At 43.4% G+C, this 25,218-nt stretch overlaps 30 non-coding genes across 30 annotated transcripts; all 30 read right to left on the reverse strand.

The window, feature by feature from the left end:
- Positions 1-111: 111 nt before the first annotated feature.
- On the reverse strand, positions 112-205 carry trnai-uau (transfer RNA isoleucine (anticodon UAU)). Its single transcript has 2 exons — positions 168-205; positions 112-147 (listed from the first exon to the last, which is right to left on the reverse strand). It is a non-coding gene; the product is annotated as a tRNA-Ile (tRNA).
- A 413-nt stretch (positions 206-618) lies between these two features.
- On the reverse strand, positions 619-711 carry trnai-uau (transfer RNA isoleucine (anticodon UAU)). The gene is given in 2 exon segments: positions 619-654; positions 674-711. It is a non-coding gene; the product is annotated as a tRNA-Ile (tRNA).
- Positions 712-1,124: 413 nt separating this feature from the next.
- trnai-uau (transfer RNA isoleucine (anticodon UAU)) lies at positions 1,125-1,218 on the reverse strand. The gene is made up of 2 exons: positions 1,181-1,218; positions 1,125-1,160 (listed from the first exon to the last, which is right to left on the reverse strand). It is a non-coding gene; the product is annotated as a tRNA-Ile (tRNA).
- A 413-nt stretch (positions 1,219-1,631) lies between these two features.
- Positions 1,632-1,725, reverse strand: trnai-uau (transfer RNA isoleucine (anticodon UAU)). Its single transcript has 2 exons — positions 1,688-1,725; positions 1,632-1,667 (listed from the first exon to the last, which is right to left on the reverse strand). It is a non-coding gene; the product is annotated as a tRNA-Ile (tRNA).
- A 413-nt stretch (positions 1,726-2,138) lies between these two features.
- On the reverse strand, positions 2,139-2,232 carry trnai-uau (transfer RNA isoleucine (anticodon UAU)). Its single transcript has 2 exons — positions 2,195-2,232; positions 2,139-2,174 (listed from the first exon to the last, which is right to left on the reverse strand). It is a non-coding gene; the product is annotated as a tRNA-Ile (tRNA).
- A 413-nt stretch (positions 2,233-2,645) lies between these two features.
- On the reverse strand, positions 2,646-2,739 carry trnai-uau (transfer RNA isoleucine (anticodon UAU)). The gene is made up of 2 exons: positions 2,702-2,739; positions 2,646-2,681 (listed from the first exon to the last, which is right to left on the reverse strand). It is a non-coding gene; the product is annotated as a tRNA-Ile (tRNA).
- Positions 2,740-3,151: 412 nt separating this feature from the next.
- Positions 3,152-3,245, reverse strand: trnai-uau (transfer RNA isoleucine (anticodon UAU)). Its single transcript has 2 exons — positions 3,208-3,245; positions 3,152-3,187 (listed from the first exon to the last, which is right to left on the reverse strand). It is a non-coding gene; the product is annotated as a tRNA-Ile (tRNA).
- Positions 3,246-3,660: 415 nt separating this feature from the next.
- Positions 3,661-3,754, reverse strand: trnai-uau (transfer RNA isoleucine (anticodon UAU)). The gene is made up of 2 exons: positions 3,717-3,754; positions 3,661-3,696 (listed from the first exon to the last, which is right to left on the reverse strand). It is a non-coding gene; the product is annotated as a tRNA-Ile (tRNA).
- Positions 3,755-4,167: 413 nt separating this feature from the next.
- trnai-uau (transfer RNA isoleucine (anticodon UAU)) lies at positions 4,168-4,261 on the reverse strand. Its single transcript has 2 exons — positions 4,224-4,261; positions 4,168-4,203 (listed from the first exon to the last, which is right to left on the reverse strand). It is a non-coding gene; the product is annotated as a tRNA-Ile (tRNA).
- Positions 4,262-4,648: 387 nt separating this feature from the next.
- On the reverse strand, positions 4,649-4,742 carry trnai-uau (transfer RNA isoleucine (anticodon UAU)). The gene is made up of 2 exons: positions 4,705-4,742; positions 4,649-4,684 (listed from the first exon to the last, which is right to left on the reverse strand). It is a non-coding gene; the product is annotated as a tRNA-Ile (tRNA).
- A 413-nt stretch (positions 4,743-5,155) lies between these two features.
- On the reverse strand, positions 5,156-5,249 carry trnai-uau (transfer RNA isoleucine (anticodon UAU)). The gene is made up of 2 exons: positions 5,212-5,249; positions 5,156-5,191 (listed from the first exon to the last, which is right to left on the reverse strand). It is a non-coding gene; the product is annotated as a tRNA-Ile (tRNA).
- Positions 5,250-5,662: 413 nt separating this feature from the next.
- On the reverse strand, positions 5,663-5,756 carry trnai-uau (transfer RNA isoleucine (anticodon UAU)). Its single transcript has 2 exons — positions 5,719-5,756; positions 5,663-5,698 (listed from the first exon to the last, which is right to left on the reverse strand). It is a non-coding gene; the product is annotated as a tRNA-Ile (tRNA).
- A 413-nt stretch (positions 5,757-6,169) lies between these two features.
- trnai-uau (transfer RNA isoleucine (anticodon UAU)) lies at positions 6,170-6,263 on the reverse strand. Its single transcript has 2 exons — positions 6,226-6,263; positions 6,170-6,205 (listed from the first exon to the last, which is right to left on the reverse strand). It is a non-coding gene; the product is annotated as a tRNA-Ile (tRNA).
- Positions 6,264-6,676: 413 nt separating this feature from the next.
- trnai-uau (transfer RNA isoleucine (anticodon UAU)) lies at positions 6,677-6,770 on the reverse strand. Its single transcript has 2 exons — positions 6,733-6,770; positions 6,677-6,712 (listed from the first exon to the last, which is right to left on the reverse strand). It is a non-coding gene; the product is annotated as a tRNA-Ile (tRNA).
- A 413-nt stretch (positions 6,771-7,183) lies between these two features.
- On the reverse strand, positions 7,184-7,277 carry trnai-uau (transfer RNA isoleucine (anticodon UAU)). Its single transcript has 2 exons — positions 7,240-7,277; positions 7,184-7,219 (listed from the first exon to the last, which is right to left on the reverse strand). It is a non-coding gene; the product is annotated as a tRNA-Ile (tRNA).
- Positions 7,278-7,690: 413 nt separating this feature from the next.
- On the reverse strand, positions 7,691-7,784 carry trnai-uau (transfer RNA isoleucine (anticodon UAU)). Its single transcript has 2 exons — positions 7,747-7,784; positions 7,691-7,726 (listed from the first exon to the last, which is right to left on the reverse strand). It is a non-coding gene; the product is annotated as a tRNA-Ile (tRNA).
- A 387-nt stretch (positions 7,785-8,171) lies between these two features.
- Positions 8,172-8,265, reverse strand: trnai-uau (transfer RNA isoleucine (anticodon UAU)). The gene is made up of 2 exons: positions 8,228-8,265; positions 8,172-8,207 (listed from the first exon to the last, which is right to left on the reverse strand). It is a non-coding gene; the product is annotated as a tRNA-Ile (tRNA).
- Positions 8,266-8,678: 413 nt separating this feature from the next.
- trnai-uau (transfer RNA isoleucine (anticodon UAU)) lies at positions 8,679-8,772 on the reverse strand. The gene is made up of 2 exons: positions 8,735-8,772; positions 8,679-8,714 (listed from the first exon to the last, which is right to left on the reverse strand). It is a non-coding gene; the product is annotated as a tRNA-Ile (tRNA).
- Positions 8,773-9,185: 413 nt separating this feature from the next.
- On the reverse strand, positions 9,186-9,279 carry trnai-uau (transfer RNA isoleucine (anticodon UAU)). Its single transcript has 2 exons — positions 9,242-9,279; positions 9,186-9,221 (listed from the first exon to the last, which is right to left on the reverse strand). It is a non-coding gene; the product is annotated as a tRNA-Ile (tRNA).
- Positions 9,280-9,691: 412 nt separating this feature from the next.
- On the reverse strand, positions 9,692-9,785 carry trnai-uau (transfer RNA isoleucine (anticodon UAU)). The gene is made up of 2 exons: positions 9,748-9,785; positions 9,692-9,727 (listed from the first exon to the last, which is right to left on the reverse strand). It is a non-coding gene; the product is annotated as a tRNA-Ile (tRNA).
- A 413-nt stretch (positions 9,786-10,198) lies between these two features.
- Positions 10,199-10,292, reverse strand: trnai-uau (transfer RNA isoleucine (anticodon UAU)). The gene is made up of 2 exons: positions 10,255-10,292; positions 10,199-10,234 (listed from the first exon to the last, which is right to left on the reverse strand). It is a non-coding gene; the product is annotated as a tRNA-Ile (tRNA).
- Positions 10,293-10,705: 413 nt separating this feature from the next.
- On the reverse strand, positions 10,706-10,799 carry trnai-uau (transfer RNA isoleucine (anticodon UAU)). Its single transcript has 2 exons — positions 10,762-10,799; positions 10,706-10,741 (listed from the first exon to the last, which is right to left on the reverse strand). It is a non-coding gene; the product is annotated as a tRNA-Ile (tRNA).
- Positions 10,800-11,212: 413 nt separating this feature from the next.
- Positions 11,213-11,306, reverse strand: trnai-uau (transfer RNA isoleucine (anticodon UAU)). The gene is made up of 2 exons: positions 11,269-11,306; positions 11,213-11,248 (listed from the first exon to the last, which is right to left on the reverse strand). It is a non-coding gene; the product is annotated as a tRNA-Ile (tRNA).
- A 413-nt stretch (positions 11,307-11,719) lies between these two features.
- On the reverse strand, positions 11,720-11,813 carry trnai-uau (transfer RNA isoleucine (anticodon UAU)). The gene is made up of 2 exons: positions 11,776-11,813; positions 11,720-11,755 (listed from the first exon to the last, which is right to left on the reverse strand). It is a non-coding gene; the product is annotated as a tRNA-Ile (tRNA).
- Positions 11,814-12,226: 413 nt separating this feature from the next.
- trnai-uau (transfer RNA isoleucine (anticodon UAU)) lies at positions 12,227-12,320 on the reverse strand. Its single transcript has 2 exons — positions 12,283-12,320; positions 12,227-12,262 (listed from the first exon to the last, which is right to left on the reverse strand). It is a non-coding gene; the product is annotated as a tRNA-Ile (tRNA).
- Positions 12,321-12,707: 387 nt separating this feature from the next.
- trnai-uau (transfer RNA isoleucine (anticodon UAU)) lies at positions 12,708-12,801 on the reverse strand. Its single transcript has 2 exons — positions 12,764-12,801; positions 12,708-12,743 (listed from the first exon to the last, which is right to left on the reverse strand). It is a non-coding gene; the product is annotated as a tRNA-Ile (tRNA).
- A 387-nt stretch (positions 12,802-13,188) lies between these two features.
- Positions 13,189-13,282, reverse strand: trnai-uau (transfer RNA isoleucine (anticodon UAU)). Its single transcript has 2 exons — positions 13,245-13,282; positions 13,189-13,224 (listed from the first exon to the last, which is right to left on the reverse strand). It is a non-coding gene; the product is annotated as a tRNA-Ile (tRNA).
- A 413-nt stretch (positions 13,283-13,695) lies between these two features.
- Positions 13,696-13,789, reverse strand: trnai-uau (transfer RNA isoleucine (anticodon UAU)). Its single transcript has 2 exons — positions 13,752-13,789; positions 13,696-13,731 (listed from the first exon to the last, which is right to left on the reverse strand). It is a non-coding gene; the product is annotated as a tRNA-Ile (tRNA).
- A 413-nt stretch (positions 13,790-14,202) lies between these two features.
- Positions 14,203-14,296, reverse strand: trnai-uau (transfer RNA isoleucine (anticodon UAU)). Its single transcript has 2 exons — positions 14,259-14,296; positions 14,203-14,238 (listed from the first exon to the last, which is right to left on the reverse strand). It is a non-coding gene; the product is annotated as a tRNA-Ile (tRNA).
- A 387-nt stretch (positions 14,297-14,683) lies between these two features.
- Positions 14,684-14,777, reverse strand: trnai-uau (transfer RNA isoleucine (anticodon UAU)). Its single transcript has 2 exons — positions 14,740-14,777; positions 14,684-14,719 (listed from the first exon to the last, which is right to left on the reverse strand). It is a non-coding gene; the product is annotated as a tRNA-Ile (tRNA).
- Positions 14,778-25,218: the final 10,441 nt, after the last annotated feature.

The raw sequence follows: 25,218 nt of genomic DNA on the forward strand, positions 1-25,218 counted from the left end.
TGCACTCTGACCTGTTATCTCAATGACATACCAACTACTTATGAAATAGATTGAATAAATTATCCTTTTCTGGACAAGAAGTAGACAGGCAGAGGGTTCAAGAAAAGAAATTGCTCCTGGTGAGGCTCGAACTCACAACCTCGGCATTGCTTCACTGCATACTGCTGTATAAGTACCACGCGCTAACCGACTGCGCCACAGGAGCTATGCAAAGAACTGTCACTGATCACAATTTTTTGCACAAACATAGCTGTACGATATTCAGTCCAAGTCAGTACTACAATTGACCTGCCTGGCAAGCTCAGGCGTTTGAGCATGAGCCTCTTAATCTCAGAATCGTAGGGTCGATACCACAAATGGGGTGATTCTTGTCTGAGCCGAAGCACCAACTCACTTTGCAAACAGCCATTCACCTGGACTTTCGAGCAGGCTTGCCACTCTGCATTGCTGACGTGTCAGGCATAGCTGGTGATACAGAAGACTATGGATTTGAATCGTAGCTGTGCCTGCACTCTGACCTGTTATCTCAATGACATACCAACTACTTATGAAATAGATTGAATAAATTATCCTTTTCTGGACAAGAAGTAGACAGGCAGAGGGTTCAAGAAAAGAAATTGCTCCTGGTGAGGCTCGAACTCACAACCTCGGCATGCTTCACTGCATACTGCTGTATAAGTACCACGCGCTAACCGACTGCGCCACAGGAGCTATGCAAAGAACTGTCACTGATCACAATTTTTTGCACAAACATAGCTGTACGATATTCAGTCCAAGTCAGTACTACAATTGACCTGCCTGGCAAGCTCAGGCGTTTGAGCATGAGCCTCTTAATCTCAGAATCGTAGGGTCGATACCACAAATGGGGTGATTCTTGTCTGAGCCGAAGCACCAACTCACTTTGCAAACAGCCATTCACCTGGACTTTCGAGCAGGCTTGCCACTCTGCATTGCTGACGTGTCAGGCATAGCTGGTGATACAGAAGACTATGGATTTGAATCGTAGCTGTGCCTGCACTCTGACCTGTTATCTCAATGACATACCAACTACTTATGAAATAGATTGAATAAATTATCCTTTTCTGGACAAGAAGTAGACAGGCAGAGGGTTCAAGAAAAGAAATTGCTCCTGGTGAGGCTCGAACTCACAACCTCGGCATTGCTTCACTGCATACTGCTGTATAAGTACCACGCGCTAACCGACTGCGCCACAGGAGCTATGCAAAGAACTGTCACTGATCACAATTTTTTGCACAAACATAGCTGTACGATATTCAGTCCAAGTCAGTACTACAATTGACCTGCCTGGCAAGCTCAGGCGTTTGAGCATGAGCCTCTTAATCTCAGAATCGTAGGGTCGATACCACAAATGGGGTGATTCTTGTCTGAGCCGAAGCACCAACTCACTTTGCAAACAGCCATTCACCTGGACTTTCGAGCAGGCTTGCCACTCTGCATTGCTGACGTGTCAGGCATAGCTGGTGATACAGAAGACTATGGATTTGAATCGTAGCTGTGCCTGCACTCTGACCTGTTATCTCAATGACATACCAACTACTTATGAAATAGATTGAATAAATTATCCTTTTCTGGACAAGAAGTAGACAGGCAGAGGGTTCAAGAAAAGAAATTGCTCCTGGTGAGGCTCGAACTCACAACCTCGGCATTGCTTCACTGCATACTGCTGTATAAGTACCACGCGCTAACCGACTGCGCCACAGGAGCTATGCAAAGAACTGTCACTGATCACAATTTTTTGCACAAACATAGCTGTACGATATTCAGTCCAAGTCAGTACTACAATTGACCTGCCTGGCAAGCTCAGGCGTTTGAGCATGAGCCTCTTAATCTCAGAATCGTAGGGTCGATACCACAAATGGGGTGATTCTTGTCTGAGCCGAAGCACCAACTCACTTTGCAAACAGCCATTCACCTGGACTTTCGAGCAGGCTTGCCACTCTGCATTGCTGACGTGTCAGGCATAGCTGGTGATACAGAAGACTATGGATTTGAATCGTAGCTGTGCCTGCACTCTGACCTGTTATCTCAATGACATACCAACTACTTATGAAATAGATTGAATAAATTATCCTTTTCTGGACAAGAAGTAGACAGGCAGAGGGTTCAAGAAAAGAAATTGCTCCTGGTGAGGCTCGAACTCACAACCTCGGCATTGCTTCACTGCATACTGCTGTATAAGTACCACGCGCTAACCGACTGCGCCACAGGAGCTATGCAAAGAACTGTCACTGATCACAATTTTTTGCACAAACATAGCTGTACGATATTCAGTCCAAGTCAGTACTACAATTGACCTGCCTGGCAAGCTCAGGCGTTTGAGCATGAGCCTCTTAATCTCAGAATCGTAGGGTCGATACCACAAATGGGGTGATTCTTGTCTGAGCCGAAGCACCAACTCACTTTGCAAACAGCCATTCACCTGGACTTTCGAGCAGGCTTGCCACTCTGCATTGCTGACGTGTCAGGCATAGCTGGTGATACAGAAGACTATGGATTTGAATCGTAGCTGTGCCTGCACTCTGACCTGTTATCTCAATGACATACCAACTACTTATGAAATAGATTGAATAAATTATCCTTTTCTGGACAAGAAGTAGACAGGCAGAGGGTTCAAGAAAAGAAATTGCTCCTGGTGAGGCTCGAACTCACAACCTCGGCATTGCTTCACTGCATACTGCTGTATAAGTACCACGCGCTAACCGACTGCGCCACAGGAGCTATGCAAAGAACTGTCACTGATCACAATTTTTTGCACAAACATAGCTGTACGATATTCAGTCCAAGTCAGTACTACAATTGACCTGCCTGGCAAGCTCAGGCGTTTGAGCATGAGCCTCTTAATCTCAGAATCGTAGGGTCGATACCACAAATGGGGTGATTCTTGTCTGAGCCGAAGCACCAACTCACTTTGCAAACAGCCATTCACCTGGACTTTCGAGCAGGCTTGCCACTCTGCATTGCTGACGTGTCAGGCATAGCTGGTGATACAGAAGACTATGGATTTGAATCGTAGCTGTGCCTGCACTCTGACCTGTTATCTCAATGACATACCAACTACTTATGAAATAGATTGAATAAATTATCCTTTTCTGGACAAGAAGTAGACAGGCAGAGGGTTCAAGAAAAGAATTGCTCCTGGTGAGGCTCGAACTCACAACCTCGGCATTGCTTCACTGCATACTGCTGTATAAGTACCACGCGCTAACCGACTGCGCCACAGGAGCTATGCAAAGAACTGTCACTGATCACAATTTTTTGCACAAACATAGCTGTACGATATTCAGTCCAAGTCAGTACTACAATTGACCTGCCTGGCAAGCTCAGGCGTTTGAGCATGAGCCTCTTAATCTCAGAATCGTAGGGTCGATACCACAAATGGGGTGATTCTTGTCTGAGCCGAAGCACCAACTCACTTTGCAAACAGCCATTCACCTGGACTTTCGAGCAGGCTTGCCACTCTGCATTGCTGACGTGTCAGGCATAGCTGGTGATACAGAAGACTATGGATTTGAATCGTAGCTGTGCCTGCACTCTGACCTGTTATCTCAATGACATACCAACTACTTATGAAATAGATTGAATAAATTATCCTTTTCTGGACAAGAAGTAGACAGGCAGAGGGTTCAAGAAGAAAGAAATTGCTCCTGGTGAGGCTCGAACTCACAACCTCGGCATTGCTTCACTGCATACTGCTGTATAAGTACCACGCGCTAACCGACTGCGCCACAGGAGCTATGCAAAGAACTGTCACTGATCACAATTTTTTGCACAAACATAGCTGTACGATATTCAGTCCAAGTCAGTACTACAATTGACCTGCCTGGCAAGCTCAGGCGTTTGAGCATGAGCCTCTTAATCTCAGAATCGTAGGGTCGATACCACAAATGGGGTGATTCTTGTCTGAGCCGAAGCACCAACTCACTTTGCAAACAGCCATTCACCTGGACTTTCGAGCAGGCTTGCCACTCTGCATTGCTGACGTGTCAGGCATAGCTGGTGATACAGAAGACTATGGATTTGAATCGTAGCTGTGCCTGCACTCTGACCTGTTATCTCAATGACATACCAACTACTTATGAAATAGATTGAATAAATTATCCTTTTCTGGACAAGAAGTAGACAGGCAGAGGGTTCAAGAAAAGAAATTGCTCCTGGTGAGGCTCGAACTCACAACCTCGGCATTGCTTCACTGCATACTGCTTTATAAGTACCACGCGCTAACCGACTGCGCCACAGGAGCTATGCAAAGGACTACATAGCTGTACGATATTCAGTCCAAGTCAGTACTACAATTGACCTGCCTGGCAAGCTCAGGCGTTTGAGCATGAGCCTCTTAATCTCAGAATCGTAGGGTCGATACCACAAATGGGGTGATTCTTGTCTGAGCCGAAGCACCAACTCACTTTGCAAACAGCCATTCACCTGGACTTTCGAGCAGGCTTGCCACTCTGCATTGCTGACGTGTCAGGCATAGCTGGTGATACAGAAGACTATGGATTTGAATCGTAGCTGTGCCTGCACTCTGACCTGTTATCTCAATGACATACCAACTACTTATGAAATAGATTGAATAAATTATCCTTTTCTGGACAAGAAGTAGACAGGCAGAGGGTTCAAGAAAAGAAATTGCTCCTGGTGAGGCTCGAACTCACAACCTCGGCATTGCTTCACTGCATACTGCTGTATAAGTACCACGCGCTAACCGACTGCGCCACAGGAGCTATGCAAAGAACTGTCACTGATCACAATTTTTTGCACAAACATAGCTGTACGATATTCAGTCCAAGTCAGTACTACAATTGACCTGCCTGGCAAGCTCAGGCGTTTGAGCATGAGCCTCTTAATCTCAGAATCGTAGGGTCGATACCACAAATGGGGTGATTCTTGTCTGAGCCGAAGCACCAACTCACTTTGCAAACAGCCATTCACCTGGACTTTCGAGCAGGCTTGCCACTCTGCATTGCTGACGTGTCAGGCATAGCTGGTGATACAGAAGACTATGGATTTGAATCGTAGCTGTGCCTGCACTCTGACCTGTTATCTCAATGACATACCAACTACTTATGAAATAGATTGAATAAATTATCCTTTTCTGGACAAGAAGTAGACAGGCAGAGGGTTCAAGAAAAGAAATTGCTCCTGGTGAGGCTCGAACTCACAACCTCGGCATTGCTTCACTGCATACTGCTGTATAAGTACCACGCGCTAACCGACTGCGCCACAGGAGCTATGCAAAGAACTGTCACTGATCACAATTTTTTGCACAAACATAGCTGTACGATATTCAGTCCAAGTCAGTACTACAATTGACCTGCCTGGCAAGCTCAGGCGTTTGAGCATGAGCCTCTTAATCTCAGAATCGTAGGGTCGATACCACAAATGGGGTGATTCTTGTCTGAGCCGAAGCACCAACTCACTTTGCAAACAGCCATTCACCTGGACTTTCGAGCAGGCTTGCCACTCTGCATTGCTGACGTGTCAGGCATAGCTGGTGATACAGAAGACTATGGATTTGAATCGTAGCTGTGCCTGCACTCTGACCTGTTATCTCAATGACATACCAACTACTTATGAAATAGATTGAATAAATTATCCTTTTCTGGACAAGAAGTAGACAGGCAGAGGGTTCAAGAAAAGCAATTGCTCCTGGTGAGGCTCGAACTCACAACCTCGGCATTGCTTCACTGCATACTGCTGTATAAGTACCACGCGCTAACCGACTGCGCCACAGGAGCTATGCAAAGAACTGTCACTGATCACAATTTTTTGCACAAACATAGCTGTACGATATTCAGTCCAAGTCAGTACTACAATTGACCTGCCTGGCAAGCTCAGGCGTTTGAGCATGAGCCTCTTAATCTCAGAATCGTAGGGTCGATACCACAAATGGGGTGATTCTTGTCTGAGCCGAAGCACCAACTCACTTTGCAAACAGCCATTCACCTGGACTTTCGAGCAGGCTTGCCACTCTGCATTGCTGACGTGTCAGGCATAGCTGGTGATACAGAAGACTATGGATTTGAATCGTAGCTGTGCCTGCACTCTGACCTGTTATCTCAATGACATACCAACTACTTATGAAATAGATTGAATAAATTATCCTTTTCTGGACAAGAAGTAGACAGGCAGAGGGTTCAAGAAAAGAAATTGCTCCTGGTGAGGCTCGAACTCACAACCTCGGCATTGCTTCACTGCATACTGCTGTATAAGTACCACGCGCTAACCGACTGCGCCACAGGAGCTATGCAAAGAACTGTCACTGATCACAATTTTTTGCACAAACATAGCTGTACGATATTCAGTCCAAGTCAGTACTACAATTGACCTGCCTGGCAAGCTCAGGCGTTTGAGCATGAGCCTCTTAATCTCAGAATCGTAGGGTCGATACCACAAATGGGGTGATTCTTGTCTGAGCCGAAGCACCAACTCACTTTGCAAACAGCCATTCACCTGGACTTTCGAGCAGGCTTGCCACTCTGCATTGCTGACGTGTCAGGCATAGCTGGTGATACAGAAGACTATGGATTTGAATCGTAGCTGTGCCTGCACTCTGACCTGTTATCTCAATGACATACCAACTACTTATGAAATAGATTGAATAAATTATCCTTTTCTGGACAAGAAGTAGACAGGCAGAGGGTTCAAGAAAAGAAATTGCTCCTGGTGAGGCTCGAACTCACAACCTCGGCATTGCTTCACTGCATACTGCTGTATAAGTACCACGCGCTAACCGACTGCGCCACAGGAGCTATGCAAAGAACTGTCACTGATCACAATTTTTTGCACAAACATAGCTGTACGATATTCAGTCCAAGTCAGTACTACAATTGACCTGCCTGGCAAGCTCAGGCGTTTGAGCATGAGCCTCTTAATCTCAGAATCGTAGGGTCGATACCACAAATGGGGTGATTCTTGTCTGAGCCGAAGCACCAACTCACTTTGCAAACAGCCATTCACCTGGACTTTCGAGCAGGCTTGCCACTCTGCATTGCTGACGTGTCAGGCATAGCTGGTGATACAGAAGACTATGGATTTGAATCGTAGCTGTGCCTGCACTCTGACCTGTTATCTCAATGACATACCAACTACTTATGAAATAGATTGAATAAATTATCCTTTTCTGGACAAGAAGTAGACAGGCAGAGGGTTCAAGAAAAGCAATTGCTCCTGGTGAGGCTCGAACTCACAACCTCGGCATTGCTTCACTGCATACTGCTGTATAAGTACCACGCGCTAACCGACTGCGCCACAGGAGCTATGCAAAGAACTGTCACTGATCACAATTTTTTGCACAAACATAGCTGTACGATATTCAGTCCAAGTCAGTACTACAATTGACCTGCCTGGCAAGCTCAGGCGTTTGAGCATGAGCCTCTTAATCTCAGAATCGTAGGGTCGATACCACAAATGGGGTGATTCTTGTCTGAGCCGAAGCACCAACTCACTTTGCAAACAGCCATTCACCTGGACTTTCGAGCAGGCTTGCCACTCTGCATTGCTGACGTGTCAGGCATAGCTGGTGATACAGAAGACTATGGATTTGAATCGTAGCTGTGCCTGCACTCTGACCTGTTATCTCAATGACATACCAACTACTTATGAAATAGATTGAATAAATTATCCTTTTCTGGACAAGAAGTAGACAGGCAGAGGGTTCAAGAAAAGAAATTGCTCCTGGTGAGGCTCGAACTCACAACCTCGGCATTGCTTCACTGCATACTGCTGTATAAGTACCACGCGCTAACCGACTGCGCCACAGGAGCTATGCAAAGGACTACATAGCTGTACGATATTCAGTCCAAGTCAGTACTACAATTGACCTGCCTGGCAAGCTCAGGCGTTTGAGCATGAGCCTCTTAATCTCAGAATCGTAGGGTCGATACCACAAATGGGGTGATTCTTGTCTGAGCCGAAGCACCAACTCACTTTGCAAACAGCCATTCACCTGGACTTTCGAGCAGGCTTGCCACTCTGCATTGCTGACGTGTCAGGCATAGCTGGTGATACAGAAGACTATGGATTTGAATCGTAGCTGTGCCTGCACTCTGACCTGTTATCTCAATGACATACCAACTACTTATGAAATAGATTGAATAAATTATCCTTTTCTGGACAAGAAGTAGACAGGCAGAGGGTTCAAGAAAAGCAATTGCTCCTGGTGAGGCTCGAACTCACAACCTCGGCATTGCTTCACTGCATACTGCTGTATAAGTACCACGCGCTAACCGACTGCGCCACAGGAGCTATGCAAAGAACTGTCACTGATCACAATTTTTTGCACAAACATAGCTGTACGATATTCAGTCCAAGTCAGTACTACAATTGACCTGCCTGGCAAGCTCAGGCGTTTGAGCATGAGCCTCTTAATCTCAGAATCGTAGGGTCGATACCACAAATGGGGTGATTCTTGTCTGAGCCGAAGCACCAACTCACTTTGCAAACAGCCATTCACCTGGACTTTCGAGCAGGCTTGCCACTCTGCATTGCTGACGTGTCAGGCATAGCTGGTGATACAGAAGACTATGGATTTGAATCGTAGCTGTGCCTGCACTCTGACCTGTTATCTCAATGACATACCAACTACTTATGAAATAGATTGAATAAATTATCCTTTTCTGGACAAGAAGTAGACAGGCAGAGGGTTCAAGAAAAGAAATTGCTCCTGGTGAGGCTCGAACTCACAACCTCGGCATTGCTTCACTGCATACTGCTGTATAAGTACCACGCGCTAACCGACTGCGCCACAGGAGCTATGCAAAGAACTGTCACTGATCACAATTTTTTGCACAAACATAGCTGTACGATATTCAGTCCAAGTCAGTACTACAATTGACCTGCCTGGCAAGCTCAGGCGTTTGAGCATGAGCCTCTTAATCTCAGAATCGTAGGGTCGATACCACAAATGGGGTGATTCTTGTCTGAGCCGAAGCACCAACTCACTTTGCAAACAGCCATTCACCTGGACTTTCGAGCAGGCTTGCCACTCTGCATTGCTGACGTGTCAGGCATAGCTGGTGATACAGAAGACTATGGATTTGAATCGTAGCTGTGCCTGCACTCTGACCTGTTATCTCAATGACATACCAACTACTTATGAAATAGATTGAATAAATTATCCTTTTCTGGACAAGAAGTAGACAGGCAGAGGGTTCAAGAAAAGAAATTGCTCCTGGTGAGGCTCGAACTCACAACCTCGGCATTGCTTCACTGCATACTGCTGTATAAGTACCACGCGCTAACCGACTGCGCCACAGGAGCTATGCAAAGAACTGTCACTGATCACAATTTTTGCACAAACATAGCTGTACGATATTCAGTCCAAGTCAGTACTACAATTGACCTGCCTGGCAAGCTCAGGCGTTTGAGCATGAGCCTCTTAATCTCAGAATCGTAGGGTCGATACCACAAATGGGGTGATTCTTGTCTGAGCCGAAGCACCAACTCACTTTGCAAACAGCCATTCACCTGGACTTTCGAGCAGGCTTGCCACTCTGCATTGCTGACGTGTCAGGCATAGCTGGTGATACAGAAGACTATGGATTTGAATCGTAGCTGTGCCTGCACTCTGACCTGTTATCTCAATGACATACCAACTACTTATGAAATAGATTGAATAAATTATCCTTTTCTGGACAAGAAGTTGACAGGCAGAGGGTTCAAGAAAAGAAATTGCTCCTGGTGAGGCTCGAACTCACAACCTCGGCATTGCTTCACTGCATACTGCTGTATAAGTACCACGCGCTAACCGACTGCGCCACAGGAGCTATGCAAAGAACTGTCACTGATCACAATTTTTTGCACAAACATAGCTGTACGATATTCAGTCCAAGTCAGTACTACAATTGACCTGCCTGGCAAGCTCAGGCGTTTGAGCATGAGCCTCTTAATCTCAGAATCGTAGGGTCGATACCACAAATGGGGTGATTCTTGTCTGAGCCGAAGCACCAACTCACTTTGCAAACAGCCATTCACCTGGACTTTCGAGCAGGCTTGCCACTCTGCATTGCTGACGTGTCAGGCATAGCTGGTGATACAGAAGACTATGGATTTGAATCGTAGCTGTGCCTGCACTCTGACCTGTTATCTCAATGACATACCAACTACTTATGAAATAGATTGAATAAATTATCCTTTTCTGGACAAGAAGTAGACAGGCAGAGGGTTCAAGAAAAGAAATTGCTCCTGGTGAGGCTCGAACTCACAACCTCGGCATTGCTTCACTGCATACTGCTGTATAAGTACCACGCGCTAACCGACTGCGCCACAGGAGCTATGCAAAGAACTGTCACTGATCACAATTTTTTGCACAAACATAGCTGTACGATATTCAGTCCAAGTCAGTACTACAATTGACCTGCCTGGCAAGCTCAGGCGTTTGAGCATGAGCCTCTTAATCTCAGAATCGTAGGGTCGATACCACAAATGGGGTGATTCTTGTCTGAGCCGAAGCACCAACTCACTTTGCAAACAGCCATTCACCTGGACTTTCGAGCAGGCTTGCCACTCTGCATTGCTGACGTGTCAGGCATAGCTGGTGATACAGAAGACTATGGATTTGAATTGTAGCTGTGCCTGCACTCTGACCTGTTATCTCAATGACATACCAACTACTTATGAAATAGATTGAATAAATTATCCTTTTCTGGACAAGAAGTAGACAGGCAGAGGGTTCAAGAAAAGAAATTGCTCCTGGTGAGGCTCGAACTCACAACCTCGGCATTGCTTCACTGCATACTGCTGTATAAGTACCACGCGCTAACCGACTGCGCCACAGGAGCTATGCAAAGAACTGTCACTGATCACAATTTTTTGCACAAACATAGCTGTACGATATTCAGTCCAAGTCAGTACTACAATTGACCTGCCTGGCAAGCTCAGGCGTTTGAGCATGAGCCTCTTAATCTCAGAATCGTAGGGTCGATACCACAAATGGGGTGATTCTTGTCTGAGCCGAAGCACCAACTCACTTTGCAAACAGCCATTCACCTGGACTTTCGAGCAGGCTTGCCACTCTGCATTGCTGACGTGTCAGGCATAGCTGGTGATACAGAAGACTATGGATTTGAATTGTAGCTGTGCCTGCACTCTGACCTGTTATCTCAATGACATACCAACTACTTATGAAATAGATTGAATAAATTATCCTTTTCTGGACAAGAAGTAGACAGGCAGAGGGTTCAAGAAAAGCAATTGCTCCTGGTGAGGCTCGAACTCACAACCTCGGCATTGCTTCACTGCATACTGCTGTATAAGTACCACGCGCTAACCGACTGCGCCACAGGAGCTATGCAAAGAACTGTCACTGATCACAATTTTTTGCACAAACATAGCTGTACGATATTCAGTCCAAGTCAGTACTACAATTGACCTGCCTGGCAAGCTCAGGCGTTTGAGCATGAGCCTCTTAATCTCAGAATCGTAGGGTCGATACCACAAATGGGGTGATTCTTGTCTGAGCCGAAGCACCAACTCACTTTGCAAACAGCCATTCACCTGGACTTTCGAGCAGGCTTGCCACTCTGCATTGCTGACGTGTCAGGCATAGCTGGTGATACAGAAGACTATGGATTTGAATTGTAGCTGTGCCTGCACTCTGACCTGTTATCTCAATGACATACCAACTACTTATGAAATAGATTGAATAAATGATCCTTTTCTGGACAAGAAGTAGACAGGCAGAGGGTTCAAGAAAAGCAATTGCTCCTGGTGAGGCTCGAACTCACAACCTCGGCATTGCTTCACTGCATACTGCTGTATAAGTACCACGCGCTAACCGACTGCGCCACAGGAGCTATGCAAAGAACTGTCACTGATCACAATTTTTTGCACAAACATAGCTGTACGATATTCAGTCCAAGTCAGTACTACAATTGACCTGCCTGGCAAGCTCAGGCGTTTGAGCATGAGCCTCTTAATCTCAGAATCGTAGGGTCGATACCACAAATGGGGTGATTCTTGTCTGAGCCGAAGCACCAACTCACTTTGCAAACAGCCATTCACCTGGACTTTCGAGCAGGCTTGCCACTCTGCATTGCTGACGTGTCAGGCATAGCTGGTGATACAGAAGACTATGGATTTGAATTGTAGCTGTGCCTGCACTCTGACCTGTTATCTCAATGACATACCAACTACTTATGAAATAGATTGAATAAATTATCCTTTTCTGGACAAGAAGTAGACAGGCAGAGGGTTCAAGAAAAGAAATTGCTCCTGGTGAGGCTCGAACTCACAACCTCGGCATTGCTTCACTGCATACTGCTGTATAAGTACCACGCGCTAACCGACTGCGCCACAGGAGCTATGCAAAGGACTACATAGCTGTACGATATTCAGTCCAAGTCAGTACTACAATTGACCTGCCTGGCAAGCTCAGGCGTTTGAGCATGAGCCTCTTAATCTCAGAATCGTAGGGTCGATACCACAAATGGGGTGATTCTTGTCTGAGCCGAAGCACCAACTCACTTTGCAAACAGCCATTCACCTGGACTTTCGAGCAGGCTTGCCACTCTGCATTGCTGACGTGTCAGGCATAGCTGGTGATACAGAAGACTATGGATTTGAATTGTAGCTGTGCCTGCACTCTGACCTGTTATCTCAATGACATACCAACTACTTATGAAATAGATTGAATAAATTATCCTTTTCTGGACAAGAAGTAGACAGGCAGAGGGTTCAAGAAAAGCAATTGCTCCTGGTGAGGCTCGAACTCACAACCTCGGCATTGCTTCACTGCATACTGCTGTATAAGTACCACGCGCTAACCGACTGCGCCACAGGAGCTATGCAAAGGACTACATAGCTGTACGATATTCAGTCCAAGTCAGTACTACAATTGACCTGCCTGGCAAGCTCAGGCGTTTGAGCATGAGCCTCTTAATCTCAGAATCGTAGGGTCGATACCACAAATGGGGTGATTCTTGTCTGAGCCGAAGCACCAACTCACTTTGCAAACAGCCATTCACCTGGACTTTCGAGCAGGCTTGCCACTCTGCATTGCTGACGTGTCAGGCATAGCTGGTGATACAGAAGACTATGGATTTGAATTGTAGCTGTGCCTGCACTCTGACCTGTTATCTCAATGACATACCAACTACTTATGAAATAGATTGAATAAATTATCCTTTTCTGGACAAGAAGTAGACAGGCAGAGGGTTCAAGAAAAGCAATTGCTCCTGGTGAGGCTCGAACTCACAACCTCGGCATTGCTTCACTGCATACTGCTGTATAAGTACCACGCGCTAACCGACTGCGCCACAGGAGCTATGCAAAGAACTGTCACTGATCACAATTTTTTGCACAAACATAGCTGTACGATATTCAGTCCAAGTCAGTACTACAATTGACCTGCCTGGCAAGCTCAGGCGTTTGAGCATGAGCCTCTTAATCTCAGAATCGTAGGGTCGATACCACAAATGGGGTGATTCTTGTCTGAGCCGAAGCACCAACTCACTTTGCAAACAGCCATTCACCTGGACTTTCGAGCAGGCTTGCCACTCTGCATTGCTGACGTGTCAGGCATAGCTGGTGATACAGAAGACTATGGATTTGAATTGTAGCTGTGCCTGCACTCTGACCTGTTATCTCAATGACATACCAACTACTTATGAAATAGATTGAATAAATGATCCTTTTCTGGACAAGAAGTAGACAGGCAGAGGGTTCAAGAAAAGCAATTGCTCCTGGTGAGGCTCGAACTCACAACCTCGGCATTGCTTCACTGCATACTGCTGTATAAGTACCACGCGCTAACCGACTGCGCCACAGGAGCTATGCAAAGGACTGTCACTGATCACAATTTTTTGCACAAACATAGCTGTACGATATTCAGTCCAAGTCAGTACTACAATTGACCTGCCTGGCAAGCTCAGGCGTTTGAGCATGAGCCTCTTAATCTCAGAATCGTAGGGTCGATACCACAAATGGGGTGATTCTTGTCTGAGCCGAAGCACCAACTCACTTTGCAAACAGCCATTCACCTGGACTTTCGAGCAGGCTTGCCACTCTGCATTGCTGACGTGTCAGGCATAGCTGGTGATACAGAAGACTATGGATTTGAATTGTAGCTGTGCCTGCACTCTGACCTGTTATCTCAATGACATACCAACTACTTATGAAATAGATTGAATAAATGATCCTTTTCTGGACAAGAAGTAGACAGGCAGAGGGTTCAAGAAAAGCAATTGCTCCTGGTGAGGCTCGAACTCACAACCTCGGCATTGCTTCACTGCATACTGCTGTATAAGTACCACGCGCTAACCGACTGCGCCACAGGAGCTATGCAAAGGACTACATAGCTGTACGATATTCAGTCCAAGTCAGTACTACAATTGACCTGCCTGGCAAGCTCAGGCGTTTGAGCATGAGCCTCTTAATCTCAGAATCGTAGGGTCGATACCACAAATGGGGTGATTCTTGTCTGAGCCGAAGCACCAACTCACTTTGCAAACAGCCATTCACCTGGACTTTCGAGCAGGCTTGCCACTCTGCATTGCTGACGTGTCAGGCATAGCTGGTGATACAGAAGACTATGGATTTGAATCGTAGCTGTGCCTGCACTCTGACCTGTTATCTCAATGACATACCAACTACTTATGAAATAGATTGAATAAATTATCCTTTTCTGGACAAGAAGTAGACAGGCAGAGGGTTCAAGAAAAGAAATTGCTCCTGGTGAGGCTCGAACTCACAACGTCGGCATTGCTTCACTGCATACTGCTGTATAAGTACCACGCGCTAACCGACTGCGCCACAGGAGCTATGCAAAGGACTGTCACTGATCACAATTTTTTGCACAAACATAGCTGTATGATATTCAGTCCAAGTCAGTACTACAATTGACCTGCCTGGCAAGCTCAGGCGTTTGAGCATGAGCCTCTTAATCTCAGAATCGTAGGGTTGATACCACAAATGGGGTGATTCTTGTCTGAGCCGAACCACCAACTCACTTTGCAAACAGCCATTCACCTGGACTTTCGAGCAGGCTTGCCACCCTGCATTGCTGATATGTCAGGCATTGCTGGTAACGCAGAACACTATGCATTTGAATCGTAGCTGTGCCTGCACTCTGACCTGTTATCTCAATGACATACCAATTAATTATGAAACGTCCTCCTAAGTGTATTGAATTAATGCTCCTTTTCTGGACAAGAAATAGACAGGGCATAGCTGGTGATAGAAGAAGGATTTGAATCCTAGGTGTCTTTTATACGGGTACCGAGTTCAAACAGGTGCAGTTAATACAGGTAATGAGTTGAGAACAGGAGTGCTTCTTAAAGAAAAACTAACAGGTCTGTGAGAGCCGGATTTCTTACCGGTTGGTAGGTGATCAAATACTTATGTCATGCAATAAAATGCTAATTAATTACCTAAAAATCATACAATGTGATTTTCTGGATTTTTGTTTTAGAATCCGTCTCTCACAGTTGAAGTCTACCTATGATTAAAAAATTACAGCCCTCTCCATGCTTTGTAAGTAGGAAAACTTGCAAAATCGGCAGTGTATCAAATACTTGTTCTCCCCACTGTATGTATATACTGTACTCTATACCATCTACTGCATCTTGTCTATGCCGTTCGGCCATCACTCATTCATATATTGTTATGTACATTTTCTTATTCATTGCTTTATACTTGTGTGTATAAGGTAGTTGTTGTGAGATTATTACTTTAGACTACTTGTTAGACATTACTGCATGGTAGGAACTAGAAGAGGAGGGACGGGGGAATCTTTCTGTGACAGGCAGGGTAATAAGGTTAAAGCGAGGCAATCTTAAAACCTCTACTGACTCCCCATCCCGCATGCGGGGGCATAATCATCGCCTGACACTAATTAGCATAACGCAACGGACATAAATATCCCTAGAAAATATTCCTATTCATGAAAATCACAAATGAAATATATTGAGACACAGCTTAGCCTTTTGATAATCACCCTGTCATCTCAGATTTTCAAAATATGCTTTACAGCCAAAGCTAGACAAGCATTTGTGTAAGTTTATCGATAGCCTAGCATAGCATTTTGTCCAGCTAGCAGCAGGTAACTTGGTCACGGATATCAGAAAACCAATCAAATTAAATCGTTTACCTTTGATGAGCTTCGGATGTTTTCACTCACGAGACTCCCAGTTAGAGAGCAAATGTTCCTTTTTTCCCAAAATATTATTTTGTAGGCGAATTAGCTCCGTTTGTTCCGTTTTTGAAGACACAAAAACGACGAAAAATATTCCAAATTAGCTCCATAATATCGACAGAAACATGGCAAACGTTGTTTATAATCAAGCCTCAAGGTGTTTTTCAAATATCTATTCGATAATATATCCATCGGGACAATTCGTTTTTCAGTAGGACCGATTGGAGTAATGGCTACCTCTGTATTTTACACGAGAATCTCTCTGGGGGCATCAGGTGACCACTTGCGCAATGTAGCCGCCTACGGCTATTCTTCAACATAATTGCGTAAAACTATGTCACAATGCTGTAGACACATTGGGGAATACGTAGAAAGCGTAAGCTGGTTGATTGCACATTCACAGCTCAATATGGACTCATTGGAACGCAGCGCTTTCAAAATATGGGGCACTTCCGGAATGGATTTTTCTCAGGCTTTCGCCTGCAACATCAGTTCTGTTATACTCACAGACAATATCTTTACAGTTTTGGAAACGTTAGAGTGTTTTCTATGCTAAGCTGTCAATTATATGCATATTTTAGCATCTTGTCCAGACAAAATATCCCGTTTAAAATGGGAACGTTTTTTTTTTTCAAAAATGAAAATACTCCCCCTAGAGTCGCAACAGGTTAACTATCGCTAGACAAAGGGAACGAAATCGATAAACATTGGGCAAAAGAAGGTAAAAATAAGGATAAAACATTGACGTGATAATGTGTTAAATGACCATTGTAAAAAATTCAATAGGTGTTAAAAAGAGGTATTAAACAGGGCACAGATAGTATATAATGGGTGCGAAGTAGGAAGAAAGAATATACAGATAAGCAAAAACTATACTACGTGGTTAAAATAAATCTAGGCGGTCCAGAATAAGTAGTAACAAAAATATCTGAAAAACACCACAATAGAAGTCAAGAACACATATTAAAATGATCACGATCACTATAATGAAATAGGAGGAAACAGCAGGTGACCAGGCACTCTGTAACAGCAGATACTGCAGTTTAAAAATATCCTGAAGGACAGGAAGAGGTGTAAAAGAGACTGAGGCCAGGACAAGAGGGGAAACAGGAGGGGCTTGCCTCACTGACAGGGAATTAGGATTTATGCAATAAGGAATGTAAAATAGGCTATGAGAGAATATAGCAAGCAGATAAATAAAGAGATAAGAAAGTGTAGACATTATAAATCGCTGAATTAGAAGGAAAAATATATTAAATGGGATTTAATACACTGAATAAAGTTAAAGTAATAGAATAAGCAAACTAATAAAATGAATAGTAATGATATCTGTGAAAGGGAAAAACAAGTGATATTTGAGATATTAAGTCATCTGTAATATTCAGTAATACATTTACAGACATTATAGAGTAGGCTTTAATAGGAGGTATTAAGTGCTGTGATTAATGAATTATTATCTGGGAAAGTGGGTAGCCCTACCTTGGGAAATAGTTAATAAAAGGTGTGTATTACGATGGGAGTGTATAGGAAAAATAAATAGTGGCATGGCAACAAACGGACTGTTTCTCCCCAGCATACAAAGATAGCGGAATTTAATAAAGCCATGGAGGTGCTGAAAGAAGCGCACGTGAATTCTACCAAATTCGGCTTGAATATGAAAGAGGAAACTGGATAATGGAGGACAACATTACCCGGTAAACAGGATAAATAAAATAAACGATTCAGGGAGGCAATTAGGAATTGGAACAATCACATAAAATCATAATAAGCTGAATTTTCCAGCGTTCTGATGTTTACCAGTGTTCTTTTTGCATTTAAACAATAGTTTCAGTGGTGATAAAAACGTGGAAAATTTGTTATTAGCGTCAAAAGACGGAAAATAAACATATATGAGAAATCACCACCTTGGTAAAAATTAGTTGGAGGAAAAGCAAAATGTAACACATTGGTGTTTTCTACGGGTAAGATACAGATAACCGACCAGGAAGAAACTATGCGTTTTGTGGCATGGCAAAAACTTTTATCGCATGACCAAAAAGTAAGCGTAAGGGGATTTTAATTTTGTTAGACATTCAATACCGTCATTCTCTGAAACTGCTAAAACGCTTATAGAATCAAATCAATATATATGTAATACTATTGTCTTGCTGATTAAAAGGTAACATTGTGAATGTTAACAAAATGTACATTTATTTTCCATAAAAAATGGGTTTAATTTTCTCTGGTCAAAATGTAATTGGAGACTGTGATACTGGGGAAAGCAGTTAAAGTCAGCCGCTTTAAAAATACAAATATCTGGATAAAGCTAAAAAATGGAGTTCCGGATAAGTGAGACCAGTTCCTGTGTGTTCTTGGCCTATGGTTCACTAGTAAGTACACACCATATACCGGGAATGAATATGCGATAGTGGATTTATTTTGGAAGGTTTTTTTTCAATTCAGTTTCAAATTGGGTATGCAGAAGGATGGAAATGTTTTTGAGAATGTATTTAAGTGGTTTCTAAAGAAAAGGTAGTGGAAACATTTTTAATGGTGTCAAATGCCCTGAATCTTAAGAATTTCCCGTGGAGACTGATCAACTTCACTAGAAATTGATGGAACAGGTGGGATTTAATTATAAAATGATTAAGAAACACCCGTCTCTATTCAAAGTGTACAATCACTTTAAAATTCTATTATTTCCTTGGGAAAATGATGAAGAGTTGTAATCTTAAATTGACTAATTATTTGATTTAACATGGGTTCATAGGAAAAATGATCAGTTCCCTGGGGTTATGGTCTTTGGGTAAATACACAAATATGCTTTGTTCATTCTGCATATAAAAGGGAAATATATGTTAAGTATGTATCAAACTATGGAAGGAAATTAGGAGTAGTGACTCATGTGTTATGGGTTAGAAAAACTGTAACTACATTGGGGATATGAGGGGGCTCATAAATGAAGGTTATGGTAGTGAAGGGGTGTTATTTCTAGAAACGATGTATATTATTAGACGAGATAACTCACAGAAAAGGAAGGACAGCTGGCTGTGTAAAATATAGGGATATAAAATATAGGGACAATTCTAAAGTAAATAGAACATTACACATACCTAGATTACGGTAAAAGTAATAAGTAGTGGCATTTTGAACACTAGAGCAAAAGTTTAAGAAACTTATGACTTAGTTTTGTTAGGATTGGATATTCTTCCAACTGGAAGACACTTGACTGATTACATGTTATTCTTACAGCAGTTGCTGTAGGGACCATAATTTGGCTATCATTATGAATATTTTTTTGGCAGGAGGCCAGATATTTGAGACAGAATGTTTACATAGGGCTGTTATTTAAAAATTAAGATTTAGTGATCTTGCTATAAGAAGAAAGTCTGTTGTTAGGAAATAACCCATGTGTTAGTGTGAATGTCCCCAGGAAAAAACAGCACATAAGAGGCCAGATGGAAGGGCATGGGCTGAATTATGGAGACTGAGTGTACATCAAGATACACCAGGCTGGGGATATACTTCTTACAGCACCTGCATGGTAAAGATCGTCATGTCTCTCTTTGGTGGGTGCATAAGTCTCACAAGAAGTAAGGTCCAGCTGAATAATGGGTGAGCTTGAAAACACCATGACAGAGGACGTGGAACCAGAGAGAGAGAGAGAGAGAGAGAGAGAGAGAGAGAGAGAGAGAGAGAGAGAGAGAGAGAGAGAGAGAGAGAGAGAGAGAGAGAGAGAGAGAGAGAGAGAGAGAGAGAGAGAGAGAGAGAGAGAGAGAGAGAGAGAGAGAGAGAGAGAGAGAGAGAGAGAGAGAGAGAGAGAGAGAGAGAGAGAGAGAGAGAGAGAGAGAGCGAAATACTAGATTCCACTGTAGACATACTGGGTTGAGTTTGGGGGCTACTTGTTTTATTTGTTAATGCATCATGTGAAAAAGGATAGATGTTAGGGTAGTTGTACTCTAAACATATTGAAGGCTTGATGTGAAAGCATATACAGTGTTGAATTATTTCAAGAAGAGATAATGTTGATTAGGGTTATGCACATGCTTATCCGTTGAAATAGAGCAGATGGGAAGCTAAGTAAAAAATGACATGATTTGGGAACACCTCTCAGAACCTGGGGCCGAAAGGGGAAGACTGGGTGGAAGCATAAGAACGCTTTTTAGGGCTTTTATTTTTGTGGAGTCCAGCAGAAAAGTATCCTGGAGGCATAGAGTCAGGTGAAGAGAGAGTGGGAATTGTCATGGTCTCAGATTTCAGTTTTCATGAATATATTCATGCATAAAACATAACATCGTCAATACTGTCTTATATTTAGGAAACCAGAAGGAGAAGGGTTCGCCAGCTTTAGCTGAAATGTCAGTTTGTTGTGTGATGAGTGATGGAAGTAAGAGGATGTATGGTGTAATCATAGAACAGAGGCCATAAGTCTCTAAGTCTGAATGCCTCACAGAAAGAAGGCAGAAACCTGAAACAGGACGAGAGGTTCCACATCTGATGATCCAAGGGGACCAGAAGGACCTCTCCCAGTGATACCAGGAGATCTAGTCTAGGTTGGAGTGTTCCGGAGGAAGTGTGATCAACCGAGGAGAGAAGAACCCTACGAGGTGGCCGCAGCAACCAACACGGCCGTCCAAGTGAAAGGAAGCAAGATGTGGTACCATCTGAACCACTGCACCCGAGTCCCAACAGAAAGAAGGACACAACCATATAGAGATGAGGACACAGAGGATGCTGATTCATCAGGAGGGAGCCCGGGAGGAGCAGGAACAGCGAAAGCAATCGAGCCACCAGGGAGGAGCCAAGAGAACAGCAGACCAAGTGGAAGCCAAAATATGACAGGTGCATCGCCTAATGCACCCAGAAGAAGATGAAGGAGAGACAACACTGGAGAGAGAACCTGGTGTGGCAGACCTCCCTGACGGAAGTCCTCCACAGAGGGAGCCCGAAGTACCACCTACAGAATGGAAACATCTCTTCCCTAAAATTGACACCCTTCCAGATGGAAGCCCAGTCCAGCCTGAGGAGGAAGCCTCAGGGGAAGAAAGAGGAGAGGCCTCACAAGGAACAGAAGGAGAGACCCCACAAAGAGGAGGAAAAGTCCCGCAAGCTGAAGAAAATGGGGATTTCCCCACAATTGACTTTTCAGCTCTTGAATGGTCTCCTTAACAGACAATTGAAGTTAGAACCACAAAAGAACAATGACATTGACATAACAGAAGTAACAGTGAACGCTAGTATAGAAACAACAGACTCACGCACAATCAAGATGTATGGTGGAAACAGGAAGAGAACAAAGGAACCAGCCAAACAATCTAAAAAGAATGACAGGGTTAGAATCTCTGTTTCACCTCAACTCATAACAGAAGCAGGAGAACAGAAGTCTATCTCAATCGTAAGGATCAAACCCTTACTGGAGTTTGCACTCTGTGGATGGACACATCACCAAACAAAGGGAGAAGTCGTTTGGGGCCCGAAATGATGTGACCTGACATTAATCAAAGAAGAAGACAAGTGGGTGCTCATCATGAACAAAATTGAACCAGTGGAAGGTGAGAAACATATAGTTGAAATAACAAGAACAACAGTGACCGAAGGGAGTAGCACCACGGTCATTTAGATTGATCCCACCCCTGCACCTGAACAGGAAGAACCTGTGACAACTAGAACAATGACAACAACAATGGTGGCAGCTGCTGTGAAGACCACAGTAGCTACCACTAAGATAACATCAACTGCCCTTACCAAGCAGTCCACTGTACCCACAAAGAAACCTGAAGCATCAGAACCTGGAGGGTTCTTTACTGACACTTGGAACTTTTTGACAAACTCTAATGATATACCTCAAGACAAAAACATTGTAAAAGCGACATATATCTCAGAATCAGAACCAGTCAAAGACACCACACGAGAAGAAGTAGTGAAGAACGAGTGGTACGAATGGGCTAAGTATACAGCAAATAAACATAAGATGGACAATTGTATTTTGTGTAGCAAATCACCTTTGTCTGATCTTTTGATAGTACCTGAACTTGCATCATTTGAAGAATGTGTTAAATGTAAAATGTTCAATGTATTCAGAGAAAATACTACATTCCTTTGTGTAACATAGAATGCAGTTTGGCACTAGGTAACACTAAAGGCAGAAGTGAATTAAATAAAAAATATGTTTGGAGAATATGAATGTGCAACATAAGAACTGAATTGAATGATCCTCATAATGATAGGTTTACTATTGTAAAAAGAAAAAAATGAATGTTTCTACAGCTATGGAGATAATGGGATGTATTAACTATAGTTAATTGAATAAACAATTTGGGTGTTAGAAACTGCAGGAGTTAGTAAATTTGATAAAGTAATGATTGTGAAACACAAAGGTAAATGTGGTAATATAACTCAAGTAAAATTATGTCTTGAAATGTTAAAGAATCAGGATTAAGGAATAGCTGATAGTTTCTGAATGTGGGCAAACTACATGCTCATTGCTTCTTCTCAATATAATGATGGATTATAAGTGTTTTATTTTTTACAGACTAGATTTTTTACTCCTATCTATGTTATTGTTTGGAGATGTTTGGTCTAGTTGGGTTTTGTAAGTTTCATGTTTCAAATTGGATCTTTTACTCCTATCTCTGTTTATGTATTGGAGATGTTTGGCCCAGGTGATTTGTAAGCTTTATTTTTGTTAATGTTTTTGTCAACTGTTGGTATTGGCCTCCACCCCTATATGTCCTTTTAGTGTAGTTTTTTGGGCTAATTAGCCCCAGAGGAGTGATTTGTTGGAGCCTGCGGTACATATAGGGACAAACATAATACCATATAGCAAAGGTCTACATTAGACCACAAGAGGAAGAGGACACACTTAGAGTGCATTTGTCATTCTGGTAAAAGCAGGAAACCAAGAAATAACAGACGTAATGGCCAAAGCCATAAAATGCATAAATGTTTAGGGGAAAATGCATTGTCTATTGTAGAGGACAGGAAACCAAAGCAAGGCCATGAGTGCATAGGACAGCTGGACATACCGAGGTCAGATGGACACACAAAGGAGGGGGTCAGCCAAATGACCAACTGATGGACTATAGAGATAGTACATATATCATTCTTAGGACATGAAAGGGTCCTGTCACCATTGTAATCTAATCAAGAGCGGATACAGGCGTTATTGGGCATGAACAAATAGGAAGCCTGAACTTAAAGATAATGGTGGCAGATGACCTGAGGGACTTCATAAACATATGGAATGGACTCATATGCTGTGTGTGTATAAATACAGAGCCAGTGCTCTGGAAAAGGGTGTGTTCCGCGGACCATCTAGGCTTCTGATATGTTTGTATTAAAAGCCTATATTGAATTCACAAGTTCTTGTAAGTGTTATATTTTGAAAAGATTCCCCACGACAATAACAGGTCAGAGTGCAGGCATTACCTCAATTACCTCGACTAACCAGTGCACCCGCACATTGACTCTTTACCAATAATTAAACAGCAGCAGCAAAATAACAATTTCCGAGGCTATATACAGGGGGTATATACAGGGGTATATACAGGGGGTATACAGGGGGTATATACAGGGGGGTATATACAGGGGGTATATACAGGGTATATACAGGGGTATATACAGGGGGGGGTATATACAGGGGGTATATACAGGGGTATATACAGGGGTATATACAGGGGTATATACAGGGTATATACAGGGGGTATATACAGGGGTATATACAGGGGTATATACAGGGGGTATATATATACAGGGGGTATATACAGGGGTATATACAGGGGCTATATACAGGGCTATATACAGGGTATATACAGGGGGTATATACAGGGGTATATACAGGGGTATATACAGGGGTATATACAGGGGGTATATACAGGGGGTATATACAGGGGGTATATACAGGGGGTATATACAGGGTATATACAGGGGGTATATACAGGGTATATACAGGGGGTATATACAGGGGGTATATACAGGGGTATATACAGGGGGGGGTATATATACAGGGGTATATACAGGGGGTATATACAGGGGTATATACAGGGGGTATATACAGGGGCTATATACAGGGGGTATATACAGGGGTATATACAGGGGCTATATACAGGGTATATACAGGGGGTATATACAGGGGGTATATACAGGGGGTATATACAGGGGGTATATACAGGGGGTATATACAGGGGTATATACAGGGGGTATATACAGGGGTATATACAGGGGTATATATATACAGGGGTATATACAGGGGGGGGTATACAGGGGGTATATACAGGGGGTATACAGGGGTATATACAGGGGTATATACAGGGGGTATATACAGGGGTATATACAGGGGTATATACAGGGGGTATATACAGGGGGTATATACAGGGTATATACAGGGCTATATACAGGGGGTATATACAGGGGGTATATACAGGGTATATACAGGGGTATATACAGGGGGGTATATACAGGGGTATATACAGGGGTATATACAGGGGGTATATACAGGGGTATATACAGGGGGTATATACAGGGGGTATATACAGGGGGTATATACAGGGGGGGTATATACAGGGGGTATATACAGGGGTATATACAGGGGTATATACAGGGTATATACAGGGGTATATACAGGGGTATATACAGGGGTATATACAGGGGTATATACAGGGGGTATATACAGGGGGCATATACAGGGGGTATATACAGGGGGTATATACAGGGGTATATACAGGGGTATATACAGGGGTATATACAGGGGTATATACAGGGGTATATACAGGGGTATATACAGGGGTATATACAGGGGGTATATACAGGGGTATATACAGGGGTATATACAGGGGTATATACAGGGGTATATACAGGGGTATATACAGGGGGTATATACAGGGGTATATACAGGGGTATATACAGGGGTATATACAGGGGTATATACAGGGGTATATACAGGGGGCATATATACAGGGGGTATATACAGGGGGTATATACAGGGGTATATACAGGGGTATATACAGGGGGTATATACAGGGGTATATACAGGGGGTATATACAGGGGGCATATACAGGGGGCATATACAGGGGTATATACAGGGGGTATA

The sequence above is a fragment of the Oncorhynchus nerka genome, linkage group LG15 (assembly GCF_034236695.1).
Source record: "Oncorhynchus nerka isolate Pitt River linkage group LG15, Oner_Uvic_2.0, whole genome shotgun sequence".
Lineage (NCBI taxonomy): Eukaryota > Metazoa > Chordata > Actinopteri > Salmoniformes > Salmonidae > Oncorhynchus > Oncorhynchus nerka.